Consider the following 20936-nt stretch of genomic DNA (forward strand, 5'->3'; position numbering starts at 1 on the left):
GATGTTTCTGACTTTTTGTGTATTTGCTATATTAAAAAAACCCTCTTCTTTTTTGGCATTTAGCAGAAGAATTTAATATAGCTATTTCTGATTAAAAAAGGAGACATGTACTTCTGTGTGTCCTACAATAGTTCTTTTGTAACTAAGGCTTGAACTTAATTTCACATTTTGCTGTGAATTCTTTTCACTTTCAAGTGCAGAGAAATAATCATTCTTTCTGCATTAGTTTTGAAAGTTTGCTGTTCACATTTAACACCTGGAAATAACTTTCATTTCAAAGCTATTTTCTTCAGCTATTCCAAAGGCACTAATGTAAGACAAAAGTATCTGAAAGAAAAAGAAAAATGAGAATTGCAGTCTTGTTTGACTGATACAGGGAAGTGCAAACTATATCTCTTGTCCCCTATGAGCATTAGAATGAGCATTAGGGCATTAGAATGCTCTAATGTAGAGGAATGTCCAGAGTAACTCTGCCAGAAGAGACTCTCCAAGAGGCACAGATTGGAATTGAAGAAATCAGTGCCTGCCTTAAATGGAATCCCAGTCTGCTTTGGAGAAGAAAGTTTACTTCTACAACCTCCCCTCAAGCTATGATAGCTTGCAAGATACACTTCTGCAATTGTGAAAGCCATTGCAGACCTTGGAAGACGAATTTAGTTGTGTTTGAAGTCAATTTGTCACTAAAGGGAAAGCCACAGACTCCAGAAAAGGGCTGACTTAGCTGCTTAAAGAATGACTGGTGAAATTGGAAATACCAGTAAATTGCAATGCATTGACTCCTTGGCTAACTGCTTTTGGAACACAGGGATCATCACTCTCTTTAGGTATATATTTGTATTTAAATCTCTTTAGGCACTTACAGTTTTGTTTCTGGATCTTTTGGATCTCCCTGTCTTGGCACTGATCTCTTCTTTAAAGAGCTCACCTGCTTCAGAATCTTCATGACCCTGATCTAGTAGGAGTGTTCAGAAAAGGTCTGTTACTGAAGGGACTCAGGTTTTCCAAATTTTTATCTTTTATAAAGTATAACTGTCATAAAAGATTCTAGTTGTGGAAAAACACTGAGTTGTTACATATCATCATTAGTAAATAAACATTTGCAGCTGATGCTTTTGCCACTAAGCATAATTTAACTAATAAAATTGTACTTGTAAAAGGGTGTACTTGTACATGGGTATATTGTCTGGAACTTTCTTACCTGAAGAATTCCATTTGATTTGTTATTTCCTGCAGTCCTGCTGAGGTGACACAGTTGAGGTGAAGAGCAGCTTGCACAGCCTGGGGCTTTATGAGCTCTGTGGCTGCCCCATTTGGGCAGAGTCCGTATCAGCAGAGCCTGTTGAGCTACTGCTGCTCTGTGGTCTCTCCTACAGCTGCACCAAAACTATTTCTGATCTGACCTGATCTTGAGTGTATTCCAGTGCTCTGCAGCACCAGAAGCTGCCTGTACACAACCTGCCTGTAAAAATATCACAGAGGAAAAGGTATCTCACCTGCCTCAAAAGAGTATCAAAATGTTCTTTGTCTGCAACATTTTAATTGCTGTTGAATCAATACCAAGGGTCAGAAAACATTATATTTAGTACATAGCCTGATTTTTTAAGCCTGTTGAAATGGTAACTCTCTGAACTTTGGATTCTTGCTATTATTTCTGTATTTTTCCAAAACAATCTTTGGGTTAAGGAAAGAATTAAATAAAAAAAAAAAACCAAGAGTCTTTCCAAAAACTAAACTGCACACTCTCTTAGTTTTGGGATTAACCATTGTATTTAGTTTCCTTCAGCTTGAGGAATGCTCTAAGCACAGCTTTCTCAATACTCAAGCATTTTTTAGAAAGGCATTTAAAGAATAAAACTAAAAACTAAACAAAACAAAATTAAAAAAGCCTGAGCAATGGATTACTCCATTTAGCTTTATATCATGATGCTGACACAAAACCTTGAGAACATATTGATTGTTTTGTGGAAAAATCAGAGTAAATGAATTCCATTTTGGTAAGGAATTTACTTCCAGGACTTTGAGGGCAGATCTTAGTAGAAATGGCATGTCATGGCTAATATTAAGATCTGCTTTTCATAATAGCCATTTATTTAATTCTATTTAATTCCAGTTCTTTCATTCAATATACTGAATGTAACAGTAAACAATTCCATGCTGTCCAATGCTGAGAAAGAAACAGGGTTCTGATAATTTACATGTTTTATATTTAATACAGTAAAATATATTGAAACTATATGAAATTTTAAAGCTCCTGAGGTCCTTTCAAGTTGAAGAAAATCTTGCCATATTAAAAAAACCCCTCTGCCTACCAAGTATATGTGCAGAGAGAAGTATAATTTTGATCATGAGCAAAATAAATCTACTTTCCAGGGTCACTTCAGGTATATAAGTATATAGGGAAGATATATCATTTCTTCAATTGTAATTCCCCAAGATTTATCCTTTCCTAACACACCTTTCTTCTTCTTTATTTTTTTTCTTGAGCAGGGTGTGATTTTTGTACTGATCTGAAATTTCATTTAGATGGGTACCATAAACATCATCATTTACTCAATTTACATAGCGTTGGTCAAAAAGCTTTTTAGGGATAAAATTACCTATCAAAGAAAGGCAGTATTTTTTGAAAATTATATTTTTCTAAAAGTGCATTAATTCTCAAAACAAAAGCAAAAGGAATTTGTGAAATGTTTTTTCTATAAGAACCCTACTATGTCTGACTTTTTTGTCTCTCTATACTTTTGAAATACAAAATGTTACTTTGCACTTACAAGAAGCTCAGACAAAATGACAATACAAACTACAATGACAAACTACAATATAGGCTGACTTAGAAAGCAAGCATAAAACATTACAGTACTAAAAAGGTGACAAAATTACACCCTTAGAAACCACACTTTAAAAATATTAAATGTAACACATCAGAAGTGACAATGTTGGAATCTATCCAACTACACAAGAAACTAAATGAATGTCCTCAAAACCAAATGCCAAAATTTCAGAAGTTCCCATGGCTGGATTTAAGTCACCTACTACTATATATGTTCATGACATTCAAAACTGAAAGACATTTGTAAAGATCTATCAAGATCAATGGTGTTATGGTGTTTTCATTACTGCAGAATTTTCCTTCTGTGGTGATCAAAAGGAAGATAAAGTCATCTTTCAGTAGGCACACTCCATATACCAGCAAGACATTCTCAATTTGGTTGTACTATCGGACATAAATACATATTTATGCATCTATAACTTCAAAATAAAGATTTAGAAATAACAAGAGAGAGTCATCATTTCAGTCAAGTTTACAGGAAGATCTACCGATCTAATATTTTCAAGCTAATATTCTCTTTATTAATATTTTTCTGGCATCTGTAGACAGATGCTGCAATAATGAAAAATATAAAACCATACTCTGAATTTACCATTAGAAGACATACCTAAGTGATTCATGTTTCCAAAGTCTCAGTGATATTTAATAAAACTTAGCAAGGGTTCTATCAAGGTGCATAATTAATCCATATTTTTTAATCACATTAATGTGGACTGACAGGGCAACAAGGAGTACATTTTCACAAAGAAATAGAAATTGGACTTATTTGCAATCATATGTACTTATTCTCTGCATTTTTCCTAATAAAAGAGACATGTAGCTGTCATTCATTCCTTTATCTCAACTACAATCAGTTTCAAAAGTAACATGAATTAAATGCCTCTGTCTTCAAAAGAAAATCAATTTTCATCAGTTTTTGTGTCTCTTTATGCATGAGTGAAAATACATAGAGATAATTCCTTGTACTTAACTTTAGATGACAAAGAAAGTTGTTAGGACATAGTCATAGTCATGGAGGATTCAACCCCAGATTTGCAGGTGTCAATATTTCATTTGTCTACCTGTTTATCACTCCCTAACATTCCACTATAACCCGTGGTGTTCTAGTGTATAAAGTCTGTGAAGTCAGGATGAAACTGAGATGGAAAACCAGATATTTGGTGAACTCCAGGGACCATTACTGAACTGACTTGGTGTCTGCTGACTGTGATGACTATCGAGCTCAAATGCAGGCACGCTGTGAACACTGCCTTCTAGGTTTGAAACTAAATTAGAACTGGATTCTATAGCAATATTTCATCTGGTGGTGGATATTTAACCTTAGATGCTGCACTACTCTTGTGTATGCCACTTTAAAGTATAACTTAATTAAAGGAATGACATTTCCTTTAGTAACAACCTTTGGTTCTTGCTGGGATCTCATTAATCTATTCTAGAAGTAGAAATCAATTTTTTATGATTTCTGCAAATCCTCGCCTCTTAATGTTTACACCTATGACTAACATTCATATTTTTCTTTAGCAACCTGCCATCTCAAAGGCAACAGTAAAACCCAGACAACTTAGTTATACCTAAAAAAAAGTATGTAGTTTTTTGAATCTGATATAAAGACAAGAAAGAATTGTGAAAGATACTCCTGAGGATTTGTGATTATATACTAATCCCACACTACTTTCTGTTGCTGATCAATCCCTAAGCAACTTCCTGTAAAAAAAAAAATACTTCTGATTAATCCAGATAATTTTTTATTCCTGCTGCTGCTGAAGCATCTTTCTTGTGACTAATTTGGCTGCATTCTGAAGACTTGCTATGCTCTCAACCAGTGCAGATGGCTTCATGTTCAGCTGTTTGAGATCCTCCATTGATCTCTGTGCCTTCTGACCAAAACAAAATATCTCTTTTTTACATCGACTGAGGAGTAGAATAAATTAAGCTTAACTAGGCAAATGGTGATATGTAAAGTGTGGTTCAACAATTTCACTTGGGAGAAAATATTAGAATAGTAATATAATCAACATTATTTCATTACTATATTAAAGTAGTTAACATAAGAATCTGTGGAATGGATGGGCTCCTTAGTAGAGCACAGATATGGTGTTTTCAAGGAATTTCAAGGAGAATAAGTGACACTTAGCATGGTCAAAATGTATATTTATCTACCATGCACTTATCTTCCATCAGAAATTTTGGTATATAGAGGAGCAAAGTGATATCTCATCACAGGGATGTGCATCTCTATCAGAACCCAAATTTGTAATATTCATTATGTGTAAGAATAATGAGCAAACTTCAAGGCATTTACCAACCAAATAATTCCTTCTTTTGCTGGTAAATATAATGCAACTTAAATCACAAAATATTACCACATAGAATATTTTGAATAATATCTTGAATGGGTTATTATGTAGTTGCAAGTCTTTAGCAAATAATATAGTGATAAGAAAATTTAATGGCACATTAGTAATACATCTAAGCAGCAACCAAGGTAAAATTGCTCAAGAAAGTCCATTAACTAAGCTGATCCATGAGCATAGAATCTTTTGCAATCATGTTATGTTCATGATGAAGAAAAAGCACTTTTTTCTTCATCTGATTAAGGTTGTTAAGTTTAAAAATGGCAAGAACGTGTACTGAATCATCATACATGTGTTTTTCTGATAAGACCAGTACTAGAAGCATCAAGATATTACTTTGCAAAGTGCATAAAAAAGACAAAATCTCTCACTAAGGAGAAAAATGCCTTATCAAATGTTCTCGGAATACAGCATCCATCACCTGTTACTGAATTCTCAAATCAACCTGTTCTAAACAGCACAGAGAGCGAGAATAAAAGACCTAGAATCTGAACATGTCATTAATATCACTGCAATGGAAGAGGAAAGATACAAGATTATATTATGAAAATCTGCATCTTAATTAAAATATTAAAATATCAATTTCACCTATACCAAAAAGAGGACATGATGGACTTTGTCTACTAAATATTGTATTTGTTCTGGGAAAAATTAATAAAGAAGGCATTTGAGATAATGCTCCATGGAAATAATCTAATTTTATGATGAGAATATACAAAAGAAGCCCAGAGAAAGAACATAATTTCACAGAAAATACATAAATCTGAGCAACAGTTGACTTCAGTTATGTTTACCCACCTCACAGTATCAAACATATGGATTATTCAGCTATTCCAGCATCCAGAACTCAAATTAGTGTATGGTATTGTTAATTAATTCCAAATGAATGCTCAGTAGAGAACTGCTTATACAAAGAAAGGAGTGAATTCTATGCAGCTTGATATTTTGCCCTTAAGCACATGAGTACATATTTCTTTCTGTATAAAATAAAGAACAAAGTAGTTGAGAACACCTACATGATATGTTTTCATACAATTCTCATTGAAAATAAATGAGAAATGAGGCAAATATGAAGAAATGGTGAAGTCTGAAAAGGTAGCAGAGTTTTGGCATTCATGAACAAAATAAACGTCACTGATATCTCGCTGGGGTTGATCCTTATTGATTTTTACATTCATGAACCAATTGGCCATGTCTTCACATGCAGTTTTCTCTTCATGGGATATTAAGAAGATTTTCCTTCCTCTTGAAGAATTTTCATGTTAGGTATCAAAAAATTTATATCTTCATGATAGAGATTCCTGCAAGTTGGAAGTCATTGGCTCCCTGCAGAGGCTGTCATTTTATGCTTCAAAAGTGGAGTTTGACCTTCTATTCACTGTGGCCACTGCTCACAATTCCCAGTTTACATGCAGAAATACAAATAGTTCTGTGCATAAGACTCCTGAGATTTCTCTTTTAACAGCTGAAAGAACTTCCCTCCTTGTTCAGATTGTACGTAGCCTGGACTATTGACCTTGCTAAGAACTCCTGGTCCCCCTATATTTGTCACAAAAACACCTCTGAAACTGAGTTCAGGATTTGAATTTTGGAACAACAAAGCAGACAAAAACAGTTTGGGACATATTTAATGGCAAGGGGACTAAACTGAGGTAATGAAAATATTTAAAGAGTCAGGGGAAATATCTTGACATTGAGCTTTATTAGATCCTGGAATAGCTTTCTGAAGAGATTGTGCTTACAGAATACTCATTTTAGAAATTTAGTGAAAATACAGGGGGATGCAGGGGGAGTATCCCAGATTTCAGACTTCATCATATTTTGAGGCAATACCATTTAAAGAATCAGACAGATTTATTGTGAGATGTGTGTTAAAATAATAGGCTAATAATAATGAGTTTTCTAATACTCATTGACATTATTAGCTTAGGTCTTATTGTTCACATATAGAAAAGTATCCAAATTAATCTGCAATTTTGTTTGAAATATCAGATAAGAACAATGACCCAAAAAGTGTCTGAGTACACCCTAGAATTAATAAGTATGTCAGAAGATATTTGTTAAGTTTCCTTGTGTGCCTCACCACTGACCTCCATTAACATTACCATTTTAGTCTAGTGTCAGCCCAAATATGCCAAATTCTATGGCACTTTTGACATTTCACTATTTCTCTGGCCACAAAAGTAAAACTGATAGCACTAAGAATATAATTCCATTTAAATATTTTTAAACAAAGATTCTATAAGACAGAATATGTTAAAAAAATGCACATGGATTAATTAAATAAATTTTGTATCTTTTCCAAGATAGAGAATTATTTGTACTAAATATAGATATAGACATAGAAGTGGCATTAGCAACATGTATTCTCCCCATATTCATGCTAAACTATATCCAACATATGAAACAGCATGCAATCTTTCACCTTACATATTGAAGTTGTGACATGCCTGTATAGCAAAGGGAAATATTACTCTCTATAGTCAGCAATACCTGGTGTGAAAATAATACTCAGCTTCAGCCTCTTTTTACTGAGGTCAGAATATTACTGTGTGTCAAGGGAATGACACATAGACATAAATTAAAATAAAAAGGCACTGAGAAAATATAAAATAAAATATATAAAATAAAATAAAATAAAATAAAATAAAATAAAATAAAATAAAATAAAATAAAATAAAATGAAGTAAAGTAAAATAAAATTAAGTAAAGTAAAACAAAACAAAATAAAATAAAATAAATAAAATAAATCTTTGTATTGCTTGTTCTCAAAAGCCTAATTCATTACACTCAATTTGAATTACATGAATAGAAATCATTCTTTATTGGAACTCTCCTCAACCTATATCTTTAAAGGCAGAAAAAGTGAGTATTTTTAGAACAAATATTTCTATAAGAAAGGAAATAAAGAGTCGATCTGCTCTTGGAAAAAATTATAAATTGCTTTTATCGCTAAGTGTTATTGAATTTTTTGGTGGTTACGTTTCCTCCCCTAGATCATTTGAAGAAGCAATTATTTCTATCTTATGCTCTCTTTTCATAGAACTATAGAATGTGCTGATTTGGAAGGGACCCATCAGGATCCTTGAGCCCATGTCCCAGGTCCTGCGCAGGACATCATGTGTCTTGTCCAAATGCTTCTTGAATTCTTTCAGGCTTGGTGCTGTGACCACTTCCCTGGGGAGGTGTTCCAGTGCCCAACACCCTCTGGGTGAAGAACCTTTTTCTAATATCCAGCCTAAATCTCCCCTGGTCACTGTCCTGTCACTGGCACAAGAGTGAGGAGATCAGTGTCTGCCCCTTCGCTTCCCCTTGTGAGGATGCTGAAGACCACAATGAAGGCTCCCCTCAGTGCTCTCTCTAGGCTGAAGTGACCTCAGCTGCTCCTCATAAGCTCCCTCTCCAGATCCTTCATCATTCTTATGGTGTCCTCTGGATGCTCTCTAGTACCTTAATGTCCTTTTTATATGGAGGCACCAGAACTGCCCCAGCACTCAAGGTGAGGCTGCCCCAGCTCAGAGCAGAGCAGGACAATCCCCTCCCTTGCCTGGCTGGTGATGCTGTGCCTGATGCCCCCCAGGACAGGACTGGCCCTCCTGGCTGCCAGGGCACTGCTGGCTCACATTCAACTGGCCATTGACCAGGAGCCCAAGTCTATTTTCACAGCTTTTCAGCCTCTCCTTCCACAGTCTATATACACAACTGGAGTGGCTCCCTCCCTCCTTCCCTCCCTTTCCCCTTTTTCCTCTTCCCTTTCCCATCCTTTCTTCCTTCATCCTTCCCTTCCATTGTTAAATTAAAGTAATGAAAGAAAAATTAAGAAGAACATTTATAAAAAAATTCAGTGAGCTACAAAACAAACCTGTTAGTTCTGAATGTATCTAGATGCAGCACTTTGATGCAAGGCTGAATGATAAAATGTACAAATGACACCACTTCTCTAAAGAGAAGATTACAAAATAAGAAATTGTAAAGATAGCAAAGCAGGCCTATGATGTCAGTAAAGAAAGGGGGAAAGTAATGTTGTGGAAGGCTCCAGCCTGATATCAAATAAAAAAGAAGTACATATTTTAAGTAGCAATTCTCTGTCTTCTGGACAACCCTCTCATTTTCCTTGATAAGTATTTTAAAACACATTTACTCTGACAGGCACATCTAACTAGAAGCCTAAAACAATCTGATTTCCAGCCTCAGAGCTCTTATAAATTCTGGTGCTGAACAGTAGCTGTTGCCTATTTTCTAATTTGCAGAGTGAACACATTTTTTTTTCTGGTCAGAGGAAGGAATCAACTGACACTGACATTAACAGAAAAACTCAGTTGTGGAGGCCAGCATTTATGTTTGGTTCCACAGCTGGCACTGCAGTCTGAGGTCAATCCAGAGGTCATTGTATCTACAAGGTCATTCATCTGTGCATGACATTTTTCTAAATTCAGGTATTGAGAAATTTTTTTCTTCCCATTCATATTCATTCTCAATTTAAATGGCAATGCACTACCATATGCATTTTTACTGGCTTGGATCCACACTCAACAAAAAAGACTAGAGTTAATCAATTTAAAACTCAGCCTGGAACAACACGAGTTGTATGCTCTGGTGTGGGAGAGAAGGTAAAGCAGCCATCTTTTGATATAGATTTAAAACTGTAAAAAGATCTATTTGAAAATTGTGTGGAAAGAACTATCTAGAGAAAACTGAAACTTTGGAATCCAGCTGAAGTTCACTAGTTCTACTTTTTGACATAAATTAGCTCTTGGTAATAAGTGCTTAATAAATTATTTTGATTAAAAAAAAAATCCTTCTGTTTTAGCCTAAAATAAGTAAAACAAACAAACAAAAGTGTTAGAAAAAAAAAGAACAGTGAAGTTTTTTCTCACACCAGTCCCAAAATGAATTTGTTAAAAGAGTGTTAAGAATGAACTACTGAGAGTGAGAAAGTTCAAGCACCAGACAGCATCTGATTAGACGTTTCCAAAGAGGAACTGAGTTTCACTAACAGGATTTCACAGGATCAGGTAGTTTTTTATCACAGCTTTTAGCTGTCCTGGAAAAGCCTCTTCTATCTGAGGGAGCAGACTCAGTTAGGAAATAACTAGTTTGAAAGAATATATATGAACTCAGTGCCATTTCTAGCTAAACATCTTCTGTAATATATAAATGTATGGCTACCTTTAAAATTCATGTGAGTTTTTCTCACTGACTGCACTAGAGCTCAAATAAACAAAAATACAACCTATGCATTTCACCATGAGCTTATTTTGTACAGAATTTCATCCAAAGCAACTACACTTTCATAAAGTGTCATTCATTCCCTAGGGCTCTTCTGCAATTATTTGTCCTTGGTTTATGTGGTAAACAGATTATGTGTCTGACTAGGAAACTGGATAAAATTACTACCAGACAGGTTCCTAAAAGGCTTTGAGAAGCAGAGCAAAACCAGAATTTTTTTTCTTTAAAAACTAGAAAAAGCTAGGGAATGAAAATGTGCAGCATAGATTAAGACCTAGACAGTGGATATTTTTAGATTAATTTACTAATTTTGTAAAAGTATACTGAGTTTGTAGGTATGATTATATTTCTTTTATGAGAGTCCTTAAGGAGTGAAAAGGGACTAGATCAAAATAATATTTTCTATGATAAATTCAAATCTAGATTAAAATCGAGTCACAGCAGATTTCAGAACATGGATCAGTGTCATCTTCTAAAGAAAGTATTAAAATATTGTCAAATAAATGACCATTTTGGGGACAAGGGTGTTGTTTGTTTAAAAATATTTAGAAAAAGCCCAACAAAATGGAAAGTTGACAGTATATGTGTCAGAATGAAACTGTTTGCACAAGTGTGTCTGTGTGTGTGTCTGCAGTGGAGGGTCTGCTTTTAGTGTCCCTTTTTTGCAGAATTGTCCTCAGGGGCATTAAGCTTACTTTCTTAAAGCCTGATCTAGGACACTGTTTACATTTAAAAGCCTACATGAGGGTTTGTATTTGAGTATTCTCTATGTTCCCAGACTTAGATAAAAGCAACAAGAATCATCCAAAATAATTTTTTGAAAAACCTCTAATAAAGTAGGGTGCTGAATACAGATGCTGGGATATTACCAGTTTACACAGCCTTTGAAATGTTTTGATCTTTTCCTGATCCTAGATCCTGCTGGTTTAATATCTATTTATGTATCTCTACCAACCTGGGGCAGCTTATTTGCTTCCCACCTAATAAATTTCTGTCCTTTAGAATTGTATCAGGGCCCACAATTTTATTAAAACATGTAACAAAACACTTGAGAAATTTTATTGACAATTTATTAGTAAAGACAGAATATACATATGAACAGCTCCAAATGTTTACTCCAGTGACTAAATTAATGCTTGATTTCAGCTTAATTTGCAGTTCCATCATATGCTGCATGATATTGCCTTTCACTGCATGTTTATGTTTTAGTTTAATTTGTTCATTTCCTAAAACATAGCTCTCATTTAGAAAGCAGGAAAAAAACCAATAGGTTTCTCTTTCAAGTTAAGAAGTCTATTAAAGAGGCAAAGCTGAAATAACAATGTTCTATTTCTCCCTGTGGCTAAAAAATGCAATAACAAGAAAAAACTGCAAGCCAAATTATTTCAAAGGGATTTTTAAGGTAAAAAGGCCTGACAAAAACGTATCCCTTAAAAAGAATGTAATCCTGACAGCATGATTTGACTAGGAATCAACAATAACATCATCTTTTGATATATCAAGGTGTAGACCCTTAAGGATTTATAACTTGAGTGGGAGTTTTTCATATAAATATGCTTATGAATCAGTGTCGGTTTCTTTTTAAGCTTATGGTAAGAATTCAAACAATTCCAACAAATGCAATTCTGCTACTTTGAGATTATCACATAGTTTGGGTCTTTATTTGATGGAGGCTTACACAGAAAAGTAATGCAGGTAGCATATTTTAGCCTGAACACAACTACTGTAAGACTTCCCAGTTTAAGGAATATGGCATTTATCACACACTACTTAAGGAAGAAAAGGTGAAGCTGAATTGATTAAAACAGTTCTGATCTCCTTAATATGAAATCTTTTACCAGTGTCCTCTTCATGCTAAGGCTTGCCGTCCCAAGGCAATCTGAAAGACATGTCTTGTCCCAGAAAGCCAAAGTGGATTGAAAAAATCATCACCACATTATGTTCCCTGTTAGTTTGGGGGAAAACACTACTTAGTAGTGTCAAGCTCTCCACACATCCAGTCAGACTCAAAGATTTTCTGGAAGTGAGTCCCTAGGGAGTGCTGGCCGACTTTTAGTAGCCAATGGTTAAATGGTTAAATACAGTTTGCTGAACTACTTCAGACATCAGATGCTGAGGTGCCTCAACATGGTGCATTTCCTCTGCAGGATAAACAGATATTTAGTGATTTAGTGGAATATTTGTGGCTTCTTCTAGTCCTTAGTCTTTAGTACTGTTTCTTTCCCAGCTCTGTCTTACCTTTAAAGCATGAGAGCTCTGTGAATTCAATGATTTAAATTCCCAGTTTTGGTCTATGGGGTTGGTTATGTTTTGTATTTTCCTTACTCCTAATTTGCCAAATCTATGGTTTGCTGCTGTCTCACAAACAGTAAGGCCATGGTATTACACAGCCAGCTGTAGCTCTGAATGAATTTAGCCATGGAGAACCTAAAGTCAGTTTTTGCATTTTTTTGACCAATAACTTAAATACAATAACAATACTTTCTTATATTGTGGTGGAAGGCTTCTTTCTGATAAAGAAATGGATCCTTAATTCTACTTCTAGGAAGCCTGCATTGGCCAATAAAGAATATCTCTCTTCTATTGCCTAGAAGAAAAGAAGGGGGAAAAAAATTGAAGGCAAATGCAGCAGAGTCCTGTTTTGCTAGTGGAATGTTGCAAACCAGCACATACCTCCCAGCTCATGACACTTTTAAACGTATTTATTGTTAGTTAGTTTGTTTAGGGAAAAGTCTTTTTGTTTAGAGAAGTTGATGTTTTCTTTAAAGTACTCTTCTTCACATGCTTGCTTTTCTTAGTAAAAACTGATGAGAAAATGTATAAAAAATGTCTGTTGAGCAGCAGGGCTTCAAAGCTTCAGTTATATTGAATGTTGCCAAATCTTGTCACGACTGCTTTGTGTAGTTGGCACCACATTCAACATTTATTCTCCACCTGCTCTGACTGCATTCATTACTTACAGACATCTACACAAGAGAACATGTGAAGAATCTGAGAGAGAAAACCAGAAAAATAATTCCATGTAATTTTTATCTGAGTCTGGAAACAAATAATGCAAAAATTTATAGATTTGCTTTTGTGCATTTGCATTATAAGGACTCAATTGTAATATTTAATGTGCACATTTTATCACAATAGACACAAATTTCTAATTTTTAAAATGACACAGCAAAATCAAAAGCTTTCATCTTGTTCCTAAAACATGTTGAAAGGTTTTGTGCCAAGTTAAGATCAAAAGCCTGTTGGGTCTATTTTTCATTTTTACTTGTGTCTCAGCTTTTGAAAAGCAAGTCGTTCCTGATTTTCTTTTACCTTTTTTAATTGGCAACTGGTAAAACAGCCAGGCTGCTAGAAAAGGAAACAAGCTCCTTGAAAGGGTTTGTCCAGGATACTTTATGAAAAGTATGTTAAAAAAACTGAAAAAAAACCCTGAATCACACAAGCATCAGACTGCATGTACTCTCACATGCCCTGAAACAAGTATCAGGTCATGATATTTCTTGATCATAGGGATATGAGACAGTCTTGAGCTGATAAAACAGCCTGATGTTTTTTAAAATCAATCTTTAAAGATATGCACAATTTTTAAAATTTTCTGTTTTTAAATGCAACAACTATTTTCAGTTAATGCATATTTCTGATTATATTAAACAAATTATTATGCACTCTTTGGAATGCAGCTAAACTAATAAAAGATGTGTGAATGCCCAGTAATTGGAACATGAAATACATAAGAATGAATGCACAGGAATGGAAGATTGATATTTCTCTTTGCAGAATCATTGATTGAATATTTTTGTTTGTTCTGTCTTCTTTTTCTTTAATAGATAGGGGAAAAGAAATATTTTTTTGAAATATTTATAATGTTGCTATTTATTATTATGTGGTTTTTCTTCCATTGGACCATTTGAGGCCAGAGTTTCCACTGGTTATATATCCCAAGGCTGAAAGAATACTAAATTTAAAGTGCTTTTTGGCTTGTAGCCCTAATTGTTTTGCATAGTTGCTGCATTTGGAGAACCTAAAATTCCTAACCTTATTCTGTTTCACAGGTATAAGATAAGGCACAGAAACCTTTTCAAGCACCCAGAAGATCAATGAAATATTTTCCTGCACACTAATTTATGAACATAAATTATTTCCAGTTTATTTGTCACAGCAGAGCGGACAGGGCTGTTCTGCCACCCAGTTTGTCCCAGATCAGCTCAGGCTCCAAGAAGGCTCAGCCTGCATTGACTCAGTTACCTGTGAATTTATGTGAATTGTGGAGTAGGGCCAGATATTTAACATATTTACTACTCCGTATTATAACCTCAGTGTTTCACTATGCATCGTATATCATTATATGGACTTCTTGGTTTTGGTGTAATATTATTTTAAAGGTGCAAAAGTATAATTTTTCAGGCAGTGAAAAGCCATGCCAATGCATACACAAACTTTGGATGGAAAACTGAACTTGTTAAAGTAATAATCAGTGTTGTTATGGATGAATAAATAAAGAACTATTGAATCCTTAAAGACACAAAGCCATTTGTGCTGGATTTTCTTGGGGGGAGAATGTATTGCTCTATTTTGTTAGAACTATCACATGATGGTTTAATAGACCAATTATAATACAACACAAACAGTATTTTGATGAGAGTGCAACAATAAAGCATCATTTCTTCCATGTTTGAAATGAGAACTCTTTTTACCATTCTATTTGCATTTCATGTGTGCAATACATCTAAAGTAATCTGAATTTACAGCATGAATTTATCAGAAACTAAAAAAGATGAGCTCATGCCTAAGCTTTACATTTTATGCTTTCTAAATATGTCAAAAAATAATCATACTCTCCACACAGAGTTGGATTATGAGTCAGTAGATAATTCAAAGACTAACTATTTTATCAATACCTGCACAAGAAATAAAAATCTTAAATTTCATGTTCTTGGTCTCTTTCTATCATTTTCTGTTCCTTTGGAAACATCCATCCTTTAATTCCCTTTATAATCAAAATACACTTTTCCCTTTGCATTTTCCAAAGTGAGGCAGAAATATAACAGATTACTCTACAGAAAAGAAACATACAGCAACTAACCTCAATTCCTTACATTGACTTCCCTGTAATTTATTTCATGACAGTTTGCATCACAGCTGTTTACATCATGAGAGACATCCATTGCTAAAGATGTTTATATTTAAGACAAATGGTATTTTATAAGTCTCTCTGAAACAAAATACTTCACTGGTTTTTTGTGTGTTTTCTGGTTTTCTTTCACTTTTTGCAGAACCTGGATGACAGGTCCATTAGCTACCCAATATTGTATTAAATCTGATATATAACCCTTATTCATAATTTAGGGGTTTCAGTAATATGCAATGAAAAGTATGTCAGAAATTATGACATGATATTTAGGAATGTATATTCTTTTTCCTTACAGCTGTCTAGGTTTAATTAAAAAAAGAAAGTTTATCACTTTCAGCCTCACTGATGCAACCTTTTTTTGCATAACTGTGCATGGGGACATGGTACTCTTCCTGCAACACCCCAAAGAATTCTTGCAGTTCAGATGTTTTCACTGTATTCACAGAATTCACAGAACTCACAGAATGAAAAGCTTGGAAGAGACCTTAAAGATCATTGAGTCCAACCCATGCCCTAACACTCTAACTAAACCATGGCACTGAGTGCCACATCCACTCTCTTTTAAACACATCCAGGGACATTCACTCCACCACCTCCCCGGGCAGGCCATTCCAGAACTTTATCACTCTTTCCATGAAAAACTTTTTCCTATTATCCAACCTATATTTCCCTTGGTGCAACTTAAGACTGTGTCCTCTCATTCTGTCAGTTGCTGCCTGGAGAAAGAAACCGACCCCCACCTGACTACAGCCACCTTTCAGGGAGTTGTAGACAGTGACAAGGTCACTCCTGAGTCTCCTTTTCTCCAGGCTGAACATCCCCAGCTCCCTCAGTCGCTCCTCACAGGGTTTGTGTTCCCAGCCCCTCTCCAGCCTCCTCTGGACACACTCAAGCGTCTCAAGGTCCTTCCTAAACTGAGGGGCCCAGAACTGGACACAGCACTCAAGGTGTGGCCTCACCAGTGCCGAGTACAGGGGAAGGATGACATCTCTGCTCCTGCTGGCCACACTATTCTGACACAGGCCAGGATGCCATAAATACAGGCCAGGAAGCCATATTCCTCCTCTGGAGCTCTTCCTGTTTGAGTTGCAATTTTTATGGGCACGCATTAAATTGAGGGAAAGCACTAAGACAGGTATTTAAGGTTGATAATATACTTCGCTTATTGAAACTCATTTCACATGTAAAGGCTGTTAACCATTTTTCATTGCATTTACAAAAATATGGGCAGTGGAGATCTTAAGTGAAGAATTTCACCTTCATTTTGCAGAGGATCTCTGCCTCCTCCTTGTCAGGACCTTGAGGGGCCCTTAATGGCTTTGTGGTCCTTGTGTCTTCCCCCTCCCCTATCCAAGGCCAGGGGCCAATTCCAACCCCCTGGGGCTGTCAGTCCCTGCCCCAGCGGCCCCACAGCTTGGAGTCTTCAGCTCCTTACAGGCCTGCCCTGCCCAGCTATGGGCACACGGATCCAGGCCCACCCACACAGGGTGAGCCTTTTGCCTGGGGTTTTGGTCTGTCCCCGTCCCCAGGAAAGTGCAGGCTGGGGCTGCCCCGATGTCCCTGGCTGCCCTGTTCCTTTCTGGAATGTGGGATAGGCCCTGGCAGCAGAGCTCTGGCTGGCCCGGTGCCGTGGGGACTGACCCATGTTCTGCTGCCACTTCCAGAGAGCAGCTGGCCTGGCTGGCACCACTGGCACTGTCCCTACAGTGAGGTTTCCTATGGAACACCTGGAGACCATTTCCTATGGAACACCTGGAGACCATTTCCTATTGGCTCAGTTGGTCAGAGCATGGTGTAATAACATCAGGGTCCTGCCTTCAATCCCTGCATGGGCCATTCTCTCAATAGCTGGATTTGATGATCCTTCTGGGTCCCTTCCAACACAGAATCTGTGATTCTATATAACATAGCATCACCATGCTGGCTGGGGACTGATTTAAATCTGACCAAAGCACCATCACAGCAGCAATCTGCCATGTTGATGCTCCTGGGACCAGTGTAGCTGCTTTCCATATGTGTTGGTAGCACCAGGCTGCATGCTCTGTTTGGTTCTTCCAGAGGAACCTTAAACTGGCATACCTGTTATGTAAACATCTTTTTCAATTTAATTCCTTTTTGTTTTTTTTCATGCAATTTGCAGCCAACTCTTGTGTAGAAATGATTTCAAGTGATTTTAAAAGTGAGTTAGGTTCATAAACAACTATCTGAATGAGTGGCTGGGTTTTCTGTGAATAAGTGCCCAATCAACCTATGTGAATTTTTACATACACTAAAAGAGGTACTTAATGGGATATGTGTCTTCATTTTCTCTCAAATAAACAACCTTGAGAGTTTTCTTTTGAAGGGCTTTGTCCCTATTCCCTATCTCCTTGATAACTGTTTTACCATCATGTTTTTCTTTATCCTGTCTGCAGGAATTTGATTCTTTATCCTGTCTGTAGGAATTTGAGTTTCTCCCACACAATGGCTAGTGACTTTTGGAATGGCTGTTAGTACCACGCTTGGCCTTCAGTCACAGGTTCAGACAAGAGTATATCTATCAAAGTTCTTTTGTTCACCAGCCAAAGCTGATGGATCAGATGACCTAAAGTGCTCCAGATTACAGCAGATGGCCACAGAAAGACAACTAAATAAATTCAGACCACTCTATCTTGTTATATCTTTTCTTCCTTTTTCTTTGCTTCTATTAAGGCTCTCTCTACTGAAAGCACATTTTAAGATTAAGATAATTAACTATACACTTTACACATGAGCAAGCTTTGCAATCCCATTACAGAAAATGAAGCCACGGATCTTTCAAAGCGATTCAGCTGATTGGCTGCTAAAGATAGCCAGCCTTTGCCATTTGATGTCATTTACCTATTTTGAAACTGTCTTTGACATATCTTAGCTGTTTTTCCAGCAATCACAAGCTTGTAATATCAAGCAATACACAAGAGCATTTTACTTTATTAGCAAATGTAAGAACCAGAATAACCAGACACTATATTTTAACCCAGAGGATGATCATTTTTGTTTTTCTGACCTTAACAGCCAGGCCTGCTCTACACTACTCTAACTGGGTAGTTTCTTGCAGTGGTTTTCAGACTTCAGATACAATTTTGTTTGTTCATATGCTTATTTTGTTTTGGAGTTTTTGCCTCCAGAAAACAATATCAGCAACATCCAATACACTTTATTTTTTTTTGGTCATGAAGGAACTCAAAGAGAATGTGTTGACATTTATGCTCCAATTTCTTCCCAGAAAAGTTCTTAGTCTGCCACATGTTTCCTTCTGTTTGACACAGTATCAGTTGTGCTTATTTTACATTCTCTGATGTTTAACTCTTTGTATAATATTATGCCATGCACAGTACTAGAGTATCTGATTGTCTCTTCCACTCTTAGTCTAAGTAGGGGAGAGGTAAGAAAGAAAGAGAAGAAATGCAATACTTGACAAACCCCTTGGAGCAAGGCACAATCCATATAGAAAAAATGACTGCAGGCTCAAAGTAATAGTTGTTTTCCTTACAATCCTCCATCTTAAGTAAGCCCTATCTCATATCTGTCAGCCAGCTGCATATCTTGCACACTGTAGTATCTACAGAGGCAATAAGCCCCTGTGTTTAAAACTGGATCTTACCTCAGGCATCTGTTTTAGGGAGAACTGAATAACAACTACTTGGAATCATGATGTGAATCCCACCACTGGTGTTTATTCCTAAGAATTGCATCTGTCTTTCTCTTTGCAAACAGCCTAAAAAGCTGAGATAGTGGTTACTGATAGAATATTAGTAGCTAGAAATTCTGAGCATGCAAGAATCTGTTTGTTTTCAGACAAAGTAAATTAAAAAAACATGAGATAATATCTTGTTACCCTCCAATACTGCTTGCAAAGTTCTGACTGAATTTGAAGGATTTTTCCTACAGTCCCTGAGCTAGCAATCATACAGACAGCATCTTAGTTCTGTCAGCAGCTAAGACCTCTAACACAGCAAGGGAGAAATAGGACACAAGTAGGTAATAGCAGAACTAATACCAGATACTCAGTCTTCCTTATTTTTCTTGGTCATTATGTAATGGTCAAAATGCTATTTTCAAAAGTAAGAAAGCCTAAGCAGAAAGAAGTTGCCTGAAACTATGCAGAAAATGATGCATTTAGTAGCACCAAAAATCTTTAGTGTGCTAGTTTTACTTTTTTATAAAGCCCTCACTTGTCACCATGGCAGCCAAATGTCTGTAACAGAAAGTGGCATCTATTGGATGTATTAGATAATGGATACTCACAAAGTGTAGCCACCAAAAAAAAAAAAAAGAAAAAAAAAAAAAAAGACTGCTTTCCTGTAAACCTTTTGTCCTAGAAAAGTAAATAGAGAGTTCTTGAATGTTTTAAAAATAGAATAAATGCCAGTGTGTAGATTCTCAGTAAAAAAGATGCAACTTCTCTAAAACCCAGTAAAACACAAATTTTTCCCTATTCTTTTCAGGGGGCTTCTAGATGTCTGCTTATTTTTACCTCTACGTAAAACACTCTCCTTTGAAGTGGCCCATAGAGATGAAGATGTAGTAAAAAAGATTTCAAGATACTCATCAACAAGTAAAAAATAATACTTCCATATTTTGGCAAAGTAATTTGGATCTGCAGCTAAAACCAGCCTGATTTAACTATTTCAATCTCTGCTGAAAAATTTCATAACTAGCAGCTGAATCTCACAAATTACAATTACTTCACAAAACATTTTTTATTCTGCATTTGAATCACAATAAATTTCACACTTATTTGAAAAGAAAATGGTTTTTTAGCAATAATTATTTTCAAAACACCAAAGTTTTCCTTTGGAAAGCTGATTTTTAAGAGCAACACAATTTTTTTCTCTAATATCCTCGCTGTAGAAGCAATTAATTTGTACTGATAATGAAAAACTATTGGTTTCTAGCCATGTTCCAAATTCTCCCAGTAAAGCAGGATTCCAAAAGCTATTTTGTATTCTATTATCTGCAGTAAAATGTCATACCCAGGGAGCAGAAATGTTTAAAATGCTGCATGAATGAATGCAATTTGAAACTCATCCCTTATTCTAAGCATCCTGTTGTCTCAGTTAAAGACAATGCAAAGGGTGGCCACTCTAAAATGAGTTACCTCCCCTTTTAGCTTTAACCATTCCCCTTTCATCAATAAGGAGAGACAAATGCAAGAATAGATGAGTCAAAAAATAACAGTTTACTAAAAAATGAACCCACAATAGGCAAAAATAGCAGTAAATAATCATTAGATACAAAGACGCTGAATCCTGTGAACTGCCCAGGAACAATGAAAACAAATGGTGGAAAAAGCCCCTGTATGGGGGGGGGGGCTGTAAAAGACTGTGCATGGTCCAAAGGGCTGTGGTTTGGAGTTGATGCTGCATTGTGGGGG

Source organism: Agelaius phoeniceus, chromosome 5, assembly GCF_051311805.1.
Source record: "Agelaius phoeniceus isolate bAgePho1 chromosome 5, bAgePho1.hap1, whole genome shotgun sequence".
NCBI lineage: Eukaryota > Metazoa > Chordata > Aves > Passeriformes > Icteridae > Agelaius > Agelaius phoeniceus.